This window comes from Piliocolobus tephrosceles, chromosome 1 (assembly GCF_002776525.5).
Source record: "Piliocolobus tephrosceles isolate RC106 chromosome 1, ASM277652v3, whole genome shotgun sequence".
In the NCBI taxonomy this organism is placed as follows: Eukaryota; Metazoa; Chordata; class Mammalia; order Primates; family Cercopithecidae; genus Piliocolobus; species Piliocolobus tephrosceles.
Genome location: NC_045434.1, coordinates 138,057,746 through 138,073,651, shown reverse-complemented (window position 1 = coordinate 138,073,651; position 15,906 = coordinate 138,057,746). Strand labels below are relative to the sequence as shown.

The 15,906-nt window shown below is 36.7% G+C and overlaps 1 protein-coding gene and 1 pseudogene across 3 annotated transcripts in view; both read left to right on the top strand.

The window, feature by feature from the left end:
• Nucleotides 1–15,906, top strand: part of PRKACB (protein kinase cAMP-activated catalytic subunit beta) — a 172,457-nt gene that overhangs the window by 6,052 nt on the left and 150,499 nt on the right. The window lies entirely within an intron of this gene.
• On the top strand, nucleotides 1,658–2,218 carry LOC111540443 (annotated as a pseudogene).

Genomic DNA, 15,906 nt, shown 5'->3' with positions numbered 1-15,906 from the left:
AAACACATGAAACCTGTCACAAATCCTTTCATTAAAATTCAGCTAGGGAACCAAGGAAAAGAAAGGTCATTTCCACTGGGATGGGGAAGAAGAGGTTCAAAAGGGACTTCAAAGAGGAGTTGAGCCCTGAGTTAAACATTGAAAATGATAAATGTTCATCACATGGATTATAGGAGGAAGGGTGTTCTGAGTAGACAGAGCATTGACAAGTGAAGATGCAGAGAAGTAAAGCCATGTAACGTATTCAAGAGAAGGAAGTAAGTCGCCCATTATGATTAAATGATGGAATGTGGGGTTGGTGACAGGAAGAGGGGACATTGTGTAATGATAGATGAAACTGAAGAAATGGACAGAGGACCATATAATGGACAGAGTTTGAATTTTATCTTTCAGACAATAGGGAGCCATTGTGCACTTGGAAATAAGAGAGAAACATGATACAATTTGGGTTTAAAATAGGTTACTTTGGTGGTGATGTGAAGATAAATCATTATGGAGCAAGTGGAATAGAGGCAAGATCAGTTATAAGACTCCTATGATAATTTGGGTGAGGGCTATTGAGGGTCTGAACCAAGGTGGTAAAGGTAGGGATGGAGAAAAGGATCTGAAATGGGAGAAATCTGAAAAACTGAGCAGAATGTATTTTACTGATTGCATGTTGGAAATGAGGAAAAGGAGGATTGGGGATGAAACGTTACATTTTTAGCTTCACTGTCGTGGTAGATGGGTTGTAACGCCGATAATAGAGTCAGGAAATGAATACAGAGGGCAGGAGTACATTGGGGGTTGGGGTTGGGACATATTGAATTTGGGATACCCATGTCATTTCTGATAAATGATAGCTGATTGGTTATTCTATGTGTGAATTGTCTTTTATCTCCCAGCCATGGGGGAAAATGACCTTGGATGGTCAAGGGACCTTTTCCACATGTTATCCTCATTTTACTCTTTTCAAAGACAACTGTTTAGAAACTATAGAAACTATAACATCTGGCATAACTTACATAAATTAAGAATTTTATGTACTAAAAGTTTAACCTTTTTGTTTTAAAAAGAGGAAAGCCAAAGTACTGAGAACAGTGTAACTTTTAAAGAAACAAAGTAATTTAAAATCATAAAATATTACTTTTATAATTTAAGTGTGCGTCCTCTAAGCTATTCAGTTTTGTAGTTATACAGGGTAGTGGAAAGAACATGTAAAATATAGCACCAACATCTATTATGTACTAAGTAAATGTCAGTTTTATTCCCCTAGAGTCCTTTAACATAGATGTTTAAAAGTTCAGATGTAATTTAATTGTAGAATCATAAACTTGAAGGTAAGAAAAATCTAATTTTTTTTCCTAATACATTCTAATATCTCACTATGGACACATGTTTTAATATCTCCAAGTTATGGTATAAAATTGAGAGGGATGGCCTAATGACACTGTGATCTCTTCTTCCAGCTTTATAATCCAATGCTTCTATTATATTTATTTAAAGAAAAAAATATACACTTAGGAAGCAACAAGATTAGGGAATAAATCATAAAAAGTGCTCACAAAATGTGTAGGCAGAGAAGTGGCAAATGATCCTCAATTGAGCAAATAAATATATGGTAATGTATTTGCGAAAACTTTTGATCTACATTTAAGGAATGATAGTAATGGACAGGAGTGCCCTTGACAGGCAGGGAGAGCTGGGCTGTGCATCCCTCTGCTTGCATTGCAGGGAAATGTCTCAGTGACTTTTCCTGAGGAGGTTCCTGGTCTCAGTCGTCTCCAGGAAGCCCTCTCAGGATCGGTGGCCACCTCTCACTTACAGAGTCCTGCAGACCCCACAATGCAGTCCTGGTGGCCTGGCTGTAACACCCAACTCAGATCGGACAATATACACCACCAGGATCTCCTTGATGACCGTTAATATCCAGGATGGACGTGACTTTCAAGACCAATTGGTCAACAGTGAGACGCCTGTGGTTGTGGATTTCCACACACAGTGGTGTGGATGCTGCAAGATACTGGGGCCGAGGTTAGAGAAGATGGTGGTCAAGCAGCATAGGAAAGTACTTATGGCCAAGGTGGATATTGATGACCACACAGACCTCACCACTGAGTATGAGGTGTTGGCGGAGCCCACTGTGCTGGCCATGAAGAATGGGGATGTGGTGGACAAGTCTGTGGGCATTAAAGATGAGGATCGGCTGGAGGCCTGCCTGAAGAAGCTGATGGGCTGACAAGCAAGGGCGAGTCCTGGTTCCCTTGCCCCCGTGTGACACCAGTAGAACTCTTCCTGCCACCTCTCTCCTGTCTGGCCTCTGGGGTCCATGCTTAGAGCCCAGGCTCCAGCCGTGAGTGCTTCCGAGCTGGCGGACTGCCCAAGCTGGTGGCAGACAGCATCAGAGGATGGTGCTGCTGCTGATCCAGGGACTGCCTTCTTCCCTCTTTCATCCCTTCCCTCTAGGGCCTATGGCAGTTCTCTCAGGATGCATAGAGAGAGCCCAGGCCAGCCCACAGCACTTCTGTTCAGGCAGCCACACCTTGGTCCTCATCTCTGGTCCCTTCCGATCTGAAGCCTCGTGCCTGACTCATCTGCCACCTGCATTTCTCTTGCTGCTGTTTCGTACAAAGAAAAAGAAAAAAGAAGCCCAGACTAGTGAGAATAATACATAATTCTCTCATTTTTTGTAGGTCTGTAATAAAGAATTTAGTCATCCCTTCCACCTCCTACTGTGAAGAGCAGACCCTGGGTCTCACACTGAAATCCTGTGTAGTCGCCCATCCCCATCCCCCAGGGAACCCCCTCCCAGCTAGCCTCCCAGGCAGGGGGCCAGAAAATGAGCGATGGGCTGGGGAACCCTGTAGAGCCTTGACTCTGGAAGGCTCGAGGCACTTCCTTCGCTCCTTAGCTGGCCTGTTGGTCCTCTGAGCAGGGGGCTTACTGTGAACAAATCAGACCAATAAAGCAAGGGTCTGCCCCTAAAAAGACAAATTTATGAATCACTGTACTATCTTTGAAGATATTTTCATGTCCTACTACAAGTAAAGGAACCATCAAAATGTTCACCATCAGGGCAGAGTCTTGGAAATAAAACATGAAACATTCTACTCTTATGTGAAATCCTTAGTGTACTATGTGTAGATGTGGTGTTCTGTGTATAGCAGAACCAGAGAAACTAGATCAGGGGCAGCTAACAGGAGTAAGAGCATGGGAAGTCTATTGTGTGTGAATAAACTATATATATGTATTTCATTTAATCTAGAAAAATTAAGGTTACATGATTAAAGTGTGTAAAATCAAGTAGCATAGACAGAAAATCTGAGATTGCTCACCTAAACTTGAAACCCTAGAACCCATGGACTATTCTTCCAAACTTATAAAAGCTAGTTGTAGAATAAGTAAAATAAATTGTCGTAAAACCTTGATATAAACTGGGCTTAGACAATAAATGTATTTAACTGATTAGTCATTTATGTTTAAAGGTGAAACATATGTGTTTACAAATTTAGGTAGTATTTTTAGCAATTTCAAAAGCAAGAAAATTTTAATGCTTTTACACTTAAATTTTTATTTATTTATTTTGAAACAGAGTTTTACTGTGTTGCCCAGGCTGGACTCAAACTCCTGGGCTCAGGCAGTCCTCCTGCGTAGTTGGGACTGCAGGTGTGTACCACCGAGGCTTGTTTTTTCACTCTTTATAGGTTTTATAATCTCTCCAGCCCTCAGCACTTTCCAAAAGAATCATCAGTATTTATAAGATAAGTCTCTTTCTTGCTAATACTAAGGTTTACTACTATTATGCAGATAAATTGTTTCCCCTGATATGGTGGTATAACTTAAAATGCTTTTAGTGGATTTCTTTATTTTAATCTGCTATAATTAATTTATTCATTAATTTATTTTTATTCCCTAACCAGTGAAATAGGGAGTAAAGAGTTGTCTTCATGTAGCTCATAGTCTGATAAAAGATTTAGACAAATAAAAGCATAATTATGAGAATGTTGTAGGAAGTGGATTATAGGACGTGTTTTTTTTGTAATGTGAATTAGATTCAGTAATGCTATGTATCTATGCAGAAAATTTTCTGAATCAAATTTGAGATTCTTATAAAAGAGAAATGCACTAGTTAAATCGATACACTAGCATAATTGAAATTAGTTCTGCCTTAGAAAATCCAATGTAGATGCCATATTTTTTGATCTGGCCTGGTGTAACAAGGTATAAAGTCCCAGGCTCTCTGGCCATAGTTTAATGTTATATTCACTGTTGTCTTCTATTCATAGGTTAATTTTTCAGGGACATCTGAAACTTGTTTTGTTGTAAGACAGCTGTGCAATCCAAACCTTTAGGTCTGTGACAAGCCTGTTTTCTCAATCTGGACTTGTCCTTAGAAAATTAAAGAGACTGTACTTGTGATCATATTAGTTTTGAGTCCTGTTTAGTAAAATGAATATTCCATTTCTATACTGTATTCTTCTTAAGTAGATGACCATATAGCATCAGCAGGCCATTGTTGTATGTGAGCCACAAACTTCAGAGAACATGTTGGTATAGATATTAATTACTTCTTTTAAAGGAGCTAGCTGTACTGGTAACTTAGCTCTTTCAATCTTAGCTCAGCTCCCTCTGAGTAGGAGCCATGACAGGTTAAACTGTGGAAGAATATGAGCCTCACTTTAGGCTGTAGTCTTGAGGTCATGAATAAGCCATAGTTCAATTCATAGAATGACAGGCAAAACATTCACTTGTTTGTCTTTCATTCATTCTTAATCAGTACTTACTGAACACCTACTTCAAACCAGGCACTATGCTAGTCTGTAGATGCAAATAAAAGTAAGACTTGGTTCCTGTCCTTAAACTGGCAGGCAGATACAGATATTTATAGTAAGGCATACAGTGATACATAGGTACCTGAGATTAATGCTAGGGTGAAAATGCAGCTTAGGAATTTATATAGGAGTGGTATAGAATTTCTGAGATCATCTTGGGAAATAGACTGAAACTGACTGAAATGGGAACTTGCTTTGAGTCCATTTTGGAGATATTTACATCTGTAATTGTAGCACTTGTACTACATTGCTTTTTCAACTCCTATCCCCACTACAGTGTGATCTGGCAAAGCATGTCTATGTTGTTTAGTTTTTTAATCTCTGGAATGTGGTACAGTTCTTGGCTCATGTCATGGTGGGAGCTAAAATCATGGATAGTTAAGTGGATCAAAAATTCAAACCTCTTGTAGAAGTGTACATCCTCCTCCCTTTCCTTCATTGGCAGGAACTGTGTCAGTAATGTATTGACTGTTTGGGGGTAATAGTTGATTAATGTGGTAAGAGGGTACCTCTTTCCCCCCCCTTTTTTATTATGTAGTAGCTTCTTTGACATTTATATATCAAAATTATATCACAGTTGGTATGGGGAGATTGGTCTCAGGCAGGTAGGAAGAAGACACTGGACTAGGAAAAACTAGAATATTATGCTCCCAACCTTTTGAAAAATTTGTTATTCAAGGCATATATCATTCAACTGTGCCAGTGTGTCTCTCATCCTTGTTGCTGTCATTTACCAGTCTCTTGCTTACTTCTTATTCATCAAATACTTTGGCATCTGGCCCACAATGTTCCTCTACACTCTCAGCTCTGCATTCATTCTGGATGGTTTCGAATTCTATGTTAATGACTCATTTAACATCACTGCACCTCTGTTCTTTGACCATGTTATCTCCTATTCCCTTTTTGTTCATTTCAGATGTCTAGTCTCGCCAAGGACCTTGTCATATTCATTAACTGCTCAAGAATCACCAATGTAGGTGTGTGATTCTTTGATCACAATTTCCTCTCCTTTTTGCTTGCTTTTTAAATATTCCCATTATGATCATTCTTCATCAGAACTTCTCATCCATTTATCCATCAGTCCTCTCACTTTCATTTTTTCTTCTTAACCATTTTAGATTACTTGGTCCCAAAATTCCTTTGCACGTCTGCCTCTTTATCAGATCTCTCTAACAAAAAAGTAAATCATGATAAACTCAGCTATGTGCTTTCTCAGTGCTTTCAGCCAAGAGCCAAGCACTGCTAGAGAAAGCCACACAGAAGAACACTAGAAATTTACTATCATCAACCTCAAATGGGCTGTAACATGACTTGACAGTTTTATCACATTTCTCTGATCAATTCTGTCTCTCATTCTTCACAAGTTCTATTTCATTTCTCTCTTTATACCTCTGACTTCTCCATTATCTGTTTCTAAGTCATGATATTACATCATATTTTACAAGGAAAAGAAAAGCTATCAGACAGGAACCCCTTTAACTTCTTCCTATTAAATATTCACACCTACTGTATTTTAACTTGACCGTCTTATTCTATTATAATAGAGGAGTTATCTGTTATATTTATCTATTGTTACATCACACAGGACTCCTAAATTTAGCAACTTAAAGAGTGACAACATTTATTTTACTTCTGAAAGTAAGTAATTTGGGCAGAGCTCAGCTATGCGCTCTGTATGACATCAGCTATCTTAGCTCAAAAGCTGGGGACTAGAAACACATAAAGCCTTGCTCATTTACAGATTTCCCTGTTGATGCTGGCTGTACAGGTAATTTGTACCTTACTTGGGACTGTCAGCTGGAGCACCTACCTACACATGACCTCTACATGTGGCTTGGGCCTTCATATCATGTGGCTAAGTTCCAAGAAGGAGGGAGAGAGCCAGGTATAAGCTGTATCACCTTTTATGACCTAGCCTCCAAAGTCAAGCAGTGTCACTTCAGCTGTATTCTGTTCATTAAGTGAGTCACTTTAATGAGTCTGTATCAAGGGAAGTTGAATTAGATTTTGCCCTTTGATGGAAGGAGTTAGAAAAATGTTGGTACATGTTGTAGATACCACATTGTACATCTTTCTCTGCAAGGCCAATCCCTCCACTATTACTTTGGATCCCAATCCCTCCTGCTTTCCCAGGAGTCTTTGTATTCTTATCTTTTATATGTATAATAATATGTCTTCTCATTTATTTAAAAAACATGTACCCCTTTTCCCTTCACTTTCAGTTTTCTCTTTGACCCTACTTTCTCTTTCCCTTTCTCATCGCTCACCTACTAAAGTGAACTGGCCTGTGATTTACAGTATGTGTGGTCAAATCAGTTGACTTTGGTGCCCAGGCAGGTAATTTTAATGTGTCTTGGGTAAAACCTGAGACGAGAAGAAAGAAAAAAGAGAAAATGTTCTTTTTCTGTTCTTACTGTATTATAGTTACTTACAATCAAGATACAGAGAACTTAAATTTAATGTAGTTCAGCTTTTAGAATACAACATGTTTGAATGTTATGGTCTGCATATTAATATTTAAGTATTAACATGAAGTTATATGAAGTATGTAACAACATAAAAAATGTCAAACTGGGTTACATGCACAACCCGGTTTAATATATAAGAACCTATTCTTTAAATACCTTTAGAATCTTTGACCCAACAATTTCTTGGTTCTTTATAATTAGATTTAACTTTCTTTTTTTTCGGTTTTTGTTGTTGTTGTTGTTTTGAGACAGGGTCTCGCTCTGTTTCCCAGGCTGGGGTGCAGTGGTACGATCATGACTGCCTGCAACTTCTACCTCCTGGACTCAGGTGATCCTCCCAACTTAGCCTCCTGAGTAGCTGGCACTACAGGTGTGTGCCACCCTGCCTGGCTAATTTTCGTATTTTTGGTAGAGACGGGGTTTTGCCATGTTGCCTGGGCTGGTCTTGAACTCCTGGGTTTAAGCAATCCACCCACCTCAGCCTTCCAAAGTGCTGGGATTACAGGTATAAGCCACCATAACCTTCTTGTTCTATTACTCACACAAGTTTAGCATGAGAAATAAACATGTTAGTGACTTCTTATCTTTAATCTTTATTGTACTCAAAGGCATCAGTGACCCAAAAATCTTCAAATGTTTTTTCCCAGTGATTTCTGTGACAATAGCAGTGAGAGCCATAGGAGGTAGAGTTGGCAGAAGGAAACTTTTTTGGTTTTGGTTATGATTGTTTTTCGTTGTAATTTACTTTATAATATTCTGTGCAGTAGAATTGAGAAATTATGTTACAGTAGTACTATTTTCAAGAAAAAATTTAATTGAAGTATACCATACATTTTAAAAGTATTCAAATCCTAATTTATAGGCCAATGAATTTGATAAAGTGAACACTCATGTGAATTTTCACCCATATCAAGAAATAGAATATTATTGAAACCCCAGAAGCTTCCCTCCTGCCTGTACCCAATCATTACTAGATTTAAAATGTGGAATACTACATCGTGTTTTCCTTTGTGACTGCCTTCTTTCACTTACGTATTTGTGACACTTATCCATGTTTTTGTCATAGCAGTGATTTATTAATTTTCACAATATATATCATTGTATAAGTATAGCAAAACATATTTTTTCTATGGTTGATGTAAATTTGGGTTGTTTCCAGTTTGGAGCTCTTATGAACAATGCTTTGAACACACTTGTACATGACTTTTGGTAAATATATGTATGTTTTGGTGAATATGTATTTGATGAATATGTGTTATGGATACACTCATATACATACAGCATATATACATGCATGTGTGTCTTTGTGTGTGCGTGAGAGAGAATGCTGTTGAATTAATTGCTGGATTTCTGAGTCACAGATCATGTGGTTCTGGTAAATACCACCAAATAAATTTTCAGATTGGTTGAACCTGTTTCTAACCAGCAGTGCTTAGGGTTTTAGTCACTCCACATCCTTCCCAAACTTGATGTTTTTCATATTTCTAATTATACCTATTCTGGTAAACATTTCCTGATTATAATTTGTACATCCCTTATGACTGATAGTGTTGATTACTTTTTCATATTGGTATTGGTCATTTGGATATCCTCTTTTTATAAAACATTTTTTTCAGGTATTTCCCCATCCCTTTTTTGTGGCATTCTGTTGTCTTTTTCAAAAAAATTGATTTGTAGAGTTATTTAACATGGGTACAGGTTTTTCCCTCCCAGACATATGTACTTCAGATATCTTCTTCTGTTTCATAGCTTGCCTTTTCACTTTCCTAACAATGTCTCCTTCATACTGTTTAATAATTTTCAAACTTACAAATAATTTACAAATCGTTTCCTGTATGATTTGTGTTTTGTTTGGCCTTCTTTGGTCTTTAAGAAGTTCTCACTACCCTAGGGTCATAGATATTTTCCTATGTTAGGTTTAGAAGTTCTCTTTTACCTTTCATATTTAGAAATATAGTCTATCTTGAATCAAGTGTGTGCATCTCTCTCTCTGTTTCTCCCTGTCTCTCTGTCTCTCTCTCTCTCTATGTGTGCGCTTGTGTGTGTGTGGGGTGAGGTAGGAGTCATTTTTTAATATCAGTATTTATTTGACACATCACCATTTAAAAGGAAAAAGAAATCGTCCCTTCCCCAAAGCACTGTAATGACATCTTTGTTATCAAAGGCTGAATACATTTGATTTACTTCTTTCCTGTCCCATTGGTTTTGTCTATTTTAGTGTCAGTACAAAACTGCATGAATTCATATAACTTTATAATAGAAGTTATCATAGTAGTATAAATGCTAAAACTTCATCCTTCACAATAATTTTGAATATTCTTTCTTTTTTATTTTCCTTTAAAAATTTTAAATCAGCTTGTCAATTTTCACATACATAATTATATACATGAATCTTTTAGGAATATTAATTGAGATTGCACTGAATATATAGTAGTTTGAGAATAATTTTCATCTTTATGATATTGAATTTTTAAGTCCATGAAAAGTATTTCTCCATTTATTTAGATCTACTTTAATTTCTTTTAGTATCTTTGTAATATTCTGTATCTTCTTTCAGTAGTGCTTTGTAATATGCTGTTTAAATTTTAAATGTAATTTTAAAATTACATTTATTCTTAGTTTTACATGCTTTTTAATGTTACTATAAAGGGTATCAGTGTTAAAGTTTCATCTTCTAATTTTTCATTGTGAGTATATAAGCATAGGGTTAGAAATTCTATGCTGACCTATCTAATGATCTTGCTAATTTTATTAACTGTAAGTTATTTATGGATACATTTAGATTTTATATATACACAAATCACTTTTTTGCTTAATTTTGACAGTGTAAACTTTTTCCTTTTAGTTCTTACACTTTTTTTCTTGCCTTATTGCACTGATTAGGACTTGCAATACAATAGTACATAGAAATCATGATAACAGCCACCCTTGTCATATTCCTGGTGTCACTGAAAAGCTTTCAATATTTTGGAACCAGGCAGAAAAATTTTAAGATAACCTATTATCTTAAGTTTAAGGACGGTTTCTTCTATTCCTGGTTTGATAATTATTTTTCCTTTGAGAATGGGTATTTAATTTTATCAGATGTTATTTCTGCATCTATGAGTTTTGAATGTTAAATTAAGATTGCATACCTGGAATAAACCCAGTCTGGTTGCAATATCCTTTTTTAATGTAATAGTGAATTTGGTTTGCTAAAATGTCTCAGAATGTTTTCTTTTATCATTATTCCATTGTTTTTTCTTTGACTAATGGCTACATTGGTTAGTTTTCAAATATTTGGGTGTTTTGGGCTTAGTTTCACTGTGTTCAGAGAACATGTTTGGAATGATTTCAGTTCTTTGAAATTTGTTGATACTTGCTATATGGGTCACCATATAGCCATATACAGTAGTCATTTGTAAATGTTCCAATGACTTTTGAAGAGACTGTCTATTCTGCTTTTGTTGCCTACATGTACTCTCTCTGTCTCTCTCTCTCTCTCTCTCACACACACACACACACACACAAAGGCAAGTTTAATTCACACTGAATTCAAGGTATTCTGTTTCATGTTATATTTCTTTAGAGAGGACTTATTTTACTTCTGATGTGATTCAGTATTATTTTTACTATACAGTCATGTGATACATAACAATATTCAGTCAAAAACATACTAAATATACAATCATGGTTCCAAAAATTATACTACTTTATTTTAATGTACTTTTTATATGTTTAGATACACAAATACCATTGTATTACAACTGCCTACAGAATTCAGTACAGTAACATGCTGTATAGGGTTGTAGCCTAGGAGCAATAGGCTATCCATATAGCTTAGATATGTAGTAAGCTATACCATCTAGGTTTGTGTAAGTACACTCTTTGATGTTCGTACAATGACAAGATTGCCTAATGACACATTTCTCAGAATGTATCCCTGGCATTAAGTGACACATGACTGTTTTTAACACTCCATCATGCATTGTTATTATTGTTCAGGGCCCTCAATATTTATATTTATCCCATCTTTTTTTTTTTTTTTTTGCATTTATTCCTTCATGCATTCTCTGGTCTAAGTTACTTGTGCCATAAGTAAGTCTTATGTAAAGGTGTCCTAGTGATGAATTATGTCAGTTTTTATTTATCTGGATTTGTGTATTTTTTACCTTCACTTTTTAAGGATATGTTTTATAAGTATAGAATTTTAGGTTGAGAATTACTTTCTTTGAACACTTTGAAGATGTTTCATCATGTTTTGTTTTCCATTGTTTTGCTGAGAAATCAACTGTTTAGTCTCAGTGTTGCTTTTCAAAGGTAGTATATCTTTTTTTTTCTTTGGTTGCTTTGAGATTTTCCTTTTGCCTTTGGTTTTCAGCAGTTTCACAATATGCCTAGGTGATTTTATATCCCCTACTTTGTGTTTGCAACTTTTTAGAACCATGGCTCAAAATGTTTCATTTATTTAAGACAGTTTTCAACAAGCATATCTTAATATATTGCCTCTATTGCATCTTTTCTTTCCTCTTGTTTTGGGATACCAATTACATGTATATGTAAAATTTCTGATATATAATTTCAATTATTATATTTTTAATCTCTAGACTTTCCAGTTGATTTTTCAGTTTCTACTTATAAAATTGTCTACTCATTTATATTCTTGTACAAATTAATCATACGTATATTAAAGTTCATGTCTGAATCTACAGTTTTTATTACCAATGTGTTTTTCTATAGTATGTTTGTTCTCTTATTTTTGATTATTTGGTCTTACCTTTTGGCATGCCTGGGAATCTTTAATTGAATGTTGGCAATGTGGAGAATTCAAGCTATTTTGTATCATGTTATATTTCTTAAGAGAGGACTTATTTTGGCTGATGGTTAGAGTTGGGTCAGATTGTGTTGATCTAGTCAACAATTGAGATGACTTGTTGGCTGTTCTCGGTCTTTGGGAGGCTTGGTCTATTTCCTATTTATCCTTACTCCTATCGATGGAGCCTTTCAGTGGTTTTCACTGAAAGCCTGGCAGTGTTTATCAAGACCCTACTTCATGCTAGCCCTGAACTTCAATTTTTGTTTCCTCATTGTGAGATTACTGAAATATTTGCTTAGTTTTCTAATCTCCTAAAAAGGTGTTTCTCGGTATCTGTTCTTTATTGTCATGCCTTAGGTATCTTAAACATCTGAATGCTTCAAGAAGAAAAAGTAGTACAGAATGTTGGGATTTTTATTTCTGGTTTCTTGGCCCCTAAAGTCTCTGAATTCCATTTTTTCCCCCTTGTCAGCAAAGTGTAATGTTGCATATCTGAGCCTTAGCTTTTTGCATGTCCTTTCTACCGACTGGGAAAATGCCCTGAGGGCAAAAGCAGTATGGATCGCTCTCTCTTTTTTTTTTTTTTTTTTTTGAGACAGAGTCTTGCTCTGTCACCGGGGCTGGAGTGCAGTGGCCGGATCTCAGCTCACTGCAAGCTCCGCCTCCCGGGTTTACGCCATTCTCCTGCCTCAGCCTCTCGAGTAGCTGGGACTACAGGCGCCCGCCACCTCGCCCGGCTAGTTTTTTGTATTTTTAGTAGAGACGGGGTTTCACAGTGTAAGCCAGGATGGTCTCGATCTCCTGACCTTGTGATCCGCCCGTCTCGGCCTCCCAAAGTGCTGGGATTACAGGCTTGAGCCACCGCGCCCGGCCTTAGATCTCTCTTTAATCATTTTCAGGACCTTGGTGTTCCTCAAAACCTGCTGCCTTCTTTGCTAATACTTTCAAACAACTCTGACCCCCATTCCTACCAGTATTTATATTATTTTTAGCAAGAGCGTTTTTTATATGTCACTTTATTGAAGCAGAAATCCCTTGATAGTATTTTTCTCCTTTTGTAAATCTGTGTAATGAATCACAGTTTAAAGTGTGCATATTTTTAAGCTTATGGATTGAAGAGGTTTTGCAAATGAATTCCTCATATAATCGTGACTAGATCAATATATGCAAATTAACAGCATTCTAGAAGCTTCCTTTGTCCCTCCACAGTCAATAAGCATCCTTCCCTCAAACATAACCACTATTTTCATTTCTGTCACCATAGATTAGTTTCGCTTGTTTTTCAGCTTTACATAAGTAGAATAACAATTATACTGTTTTGTATCTGGGATTTTAATTACAACATTGTTTGTAAAATTTAGTCCTGTTGCTGAATGTAAGGTTCTTTACTTTTTGTTGATGTATAGTGTTCCATGGTATGAATACACAATTTATTTTTTCTTTCTACATTTGATGGTACTTGGGTTGTTTTCCAGTTTGGGACTATTATGAACAGAACTTCTGTGAACATTGTTGACCATTTTTGTGCCTTTTCATACACGTCTATACTCATTTCTGTTAGGTATATACCTATAAATGGAATACTGTCATAAAGTATATGTATCTGTTTTAGTAGATACTATCAACCTGTTTTCCAAAGAGGTTGTACCAATTTGCACTCACAGCAGCAGAGTAGGAGAGTTTCCATTGCCCCACATCTTCATCATCCTTGGTATTGACAGGTATTGTTTTGTTTTAGCCGTTTTGGTTTGTGTATATTATTAAGGGTTCTCCAGAGAAACAGAACTAATAGGAGGTGTGTGTGTGTGGGGGGGGGAAGATTATTTCTATAATAAATCTCCTCTTACATACATATATACTTATTATGGAAATTGACTCATGATTATGGAGGCTGATAAGTCATATGATCAAATTGGGGAACCAGGAAACCTGGTGCTGTAACTTAGTCTAGTCCAAAGACCTGAGGAAAGGGAAGAGGAAATGGTGTAAGTCCTGGGCTGAGTCTGAAGACCCAAGAACTAGGAGCAGTGATGTCCAATAGCAGGAGAAGGTAGATACTCCAGTCTTAAAAGAAAAGAAAAGAAAAGAAAAACAAAAACGAGCGAATTTGCCCTTTCTCCACCTTTTTGTTCTATTTAGGCCCTCAGCACACTGGATAATGCTCATCCACATTAGTAAGGTCGGTCTTCTTTATTCAGCCCACTGATTCAAATGCTGATCTCTTACGGAAACATCCTCACAAACACACCCAGAAATAATGTTTACCAGCTATCTGGGCATCTCTTAGTCTAGTCAAGTTGACACATAAAATTAACCACCATAGTGGGTGTATATCAGGATATAATTATGCTTTTTATTTTTGTTTCCCTGATGATTAATCATGTTGAACTCCTTTTTATGTGCTTATTGGGTTATTCAGATATCCTTTGTTAGATATAATGCCTATTACATTAAATTAAATCTTTTGCCTATTTGTCTACTGGGAAAATAAAATAGGAGTTATATTTTGCAGAAACTTTATACATTCACATAGCTTGTGAATATAAATAAAAATATTTTCTCCAAGTCTATGGGTTGTATTTTATTCTCTTAATTGTATATCTTGAACACAGCTTTAATCTCAATATACTGAGAGTACTATTTGCTTAGCCCATTTTGTTTCCCTTTTAACAGATCTTTGCCTTCTCCAAGTTCATGAAGGTAGTTTCTTTTGTTCTTCTAAAAGACTTATTATCTTTGTCACATTTAGGTCTGCTTGCATGTCTGAGAGCAGTAGAAAGCAATATTATCAGTTGTGAGGAAGAATTATGGGAAAAGTGTTGGAGGTTTGGTAAAGAGGAGAAGGTATAAAAGTCATCTAGAAGAGTGGGAGATTGGATGGACTAGGGAAGTACAATATGATTGCCAGACACCAGTAAATATACTCTTGAGGTTTCTGGTTCTGAACTTCAAATCATAAAACATTAGAGTAGTTTGTTTTTCTCCAGCCTTACCCAGCTGCACAAGCGCAGGCACAGTGTAGGTACAGAGATTTCACCAGGGTTATGGTTTTGCCAAGCAAGTATAGACAAAATGAGAGAGGGGCAAGTGGCTGAAAATGTATGCAGGAAGTGATTATTTATGCTTGGCTTTGGAATTTGTGCTTTTTAAGGAGGAAAAAAGATAATATTGGGGTATCAAGGATCCTGAAAAGGATTAGAGATCCTGGTAAGGTTTAAAGATTGTTGAAGTTGAGATCTTAAAAGGGAGTGAGCTAAAAAGATAGAACATGGTTAGAGAGAAAGAGTAGAATGAAATGGGCTAAGGGTATGATCTTTGGAGTCAATGGCTAAGATAGGGAAGGGTGGGAATGTACTTTTTTTTTTGTATTATACTTTAAGTTCTAGGGTACATGTGCACAATGTGCAGGTTTGTTACATATGTATACTTGTGCCATGTTGGTGTGCTGCACCCATCAACTCGTCAGCACCCATCAACTCATCATTTACATCAGGTATAACTCCCAATGCCATCTCTCCCCTCTCCCCCATCCCCATAATAGGCCCCAGTATGTGATGTTCCCCTTCCCAAGTCCAAGTGATCTCATTGTTCAATTCCCACCTATGAGTGAGAACGTGTGATGTTTGGTTTTCTGTTCTTGCGATAGTTTGCTGAGAATGATGGTTTCCAGCTGCGTCCATGTCCCTACAAAGGACACAAACTCATCCTTTTTTATGGCTGCATAGTATTCCATGGTGTATGTGTGCCACATTTTCTTAATCCAGTCTGTCACTGATGGACATTTGTGTTGATTTCAAGTCTTTGCTATTGTGAATAGTGCTGCAATGAACAT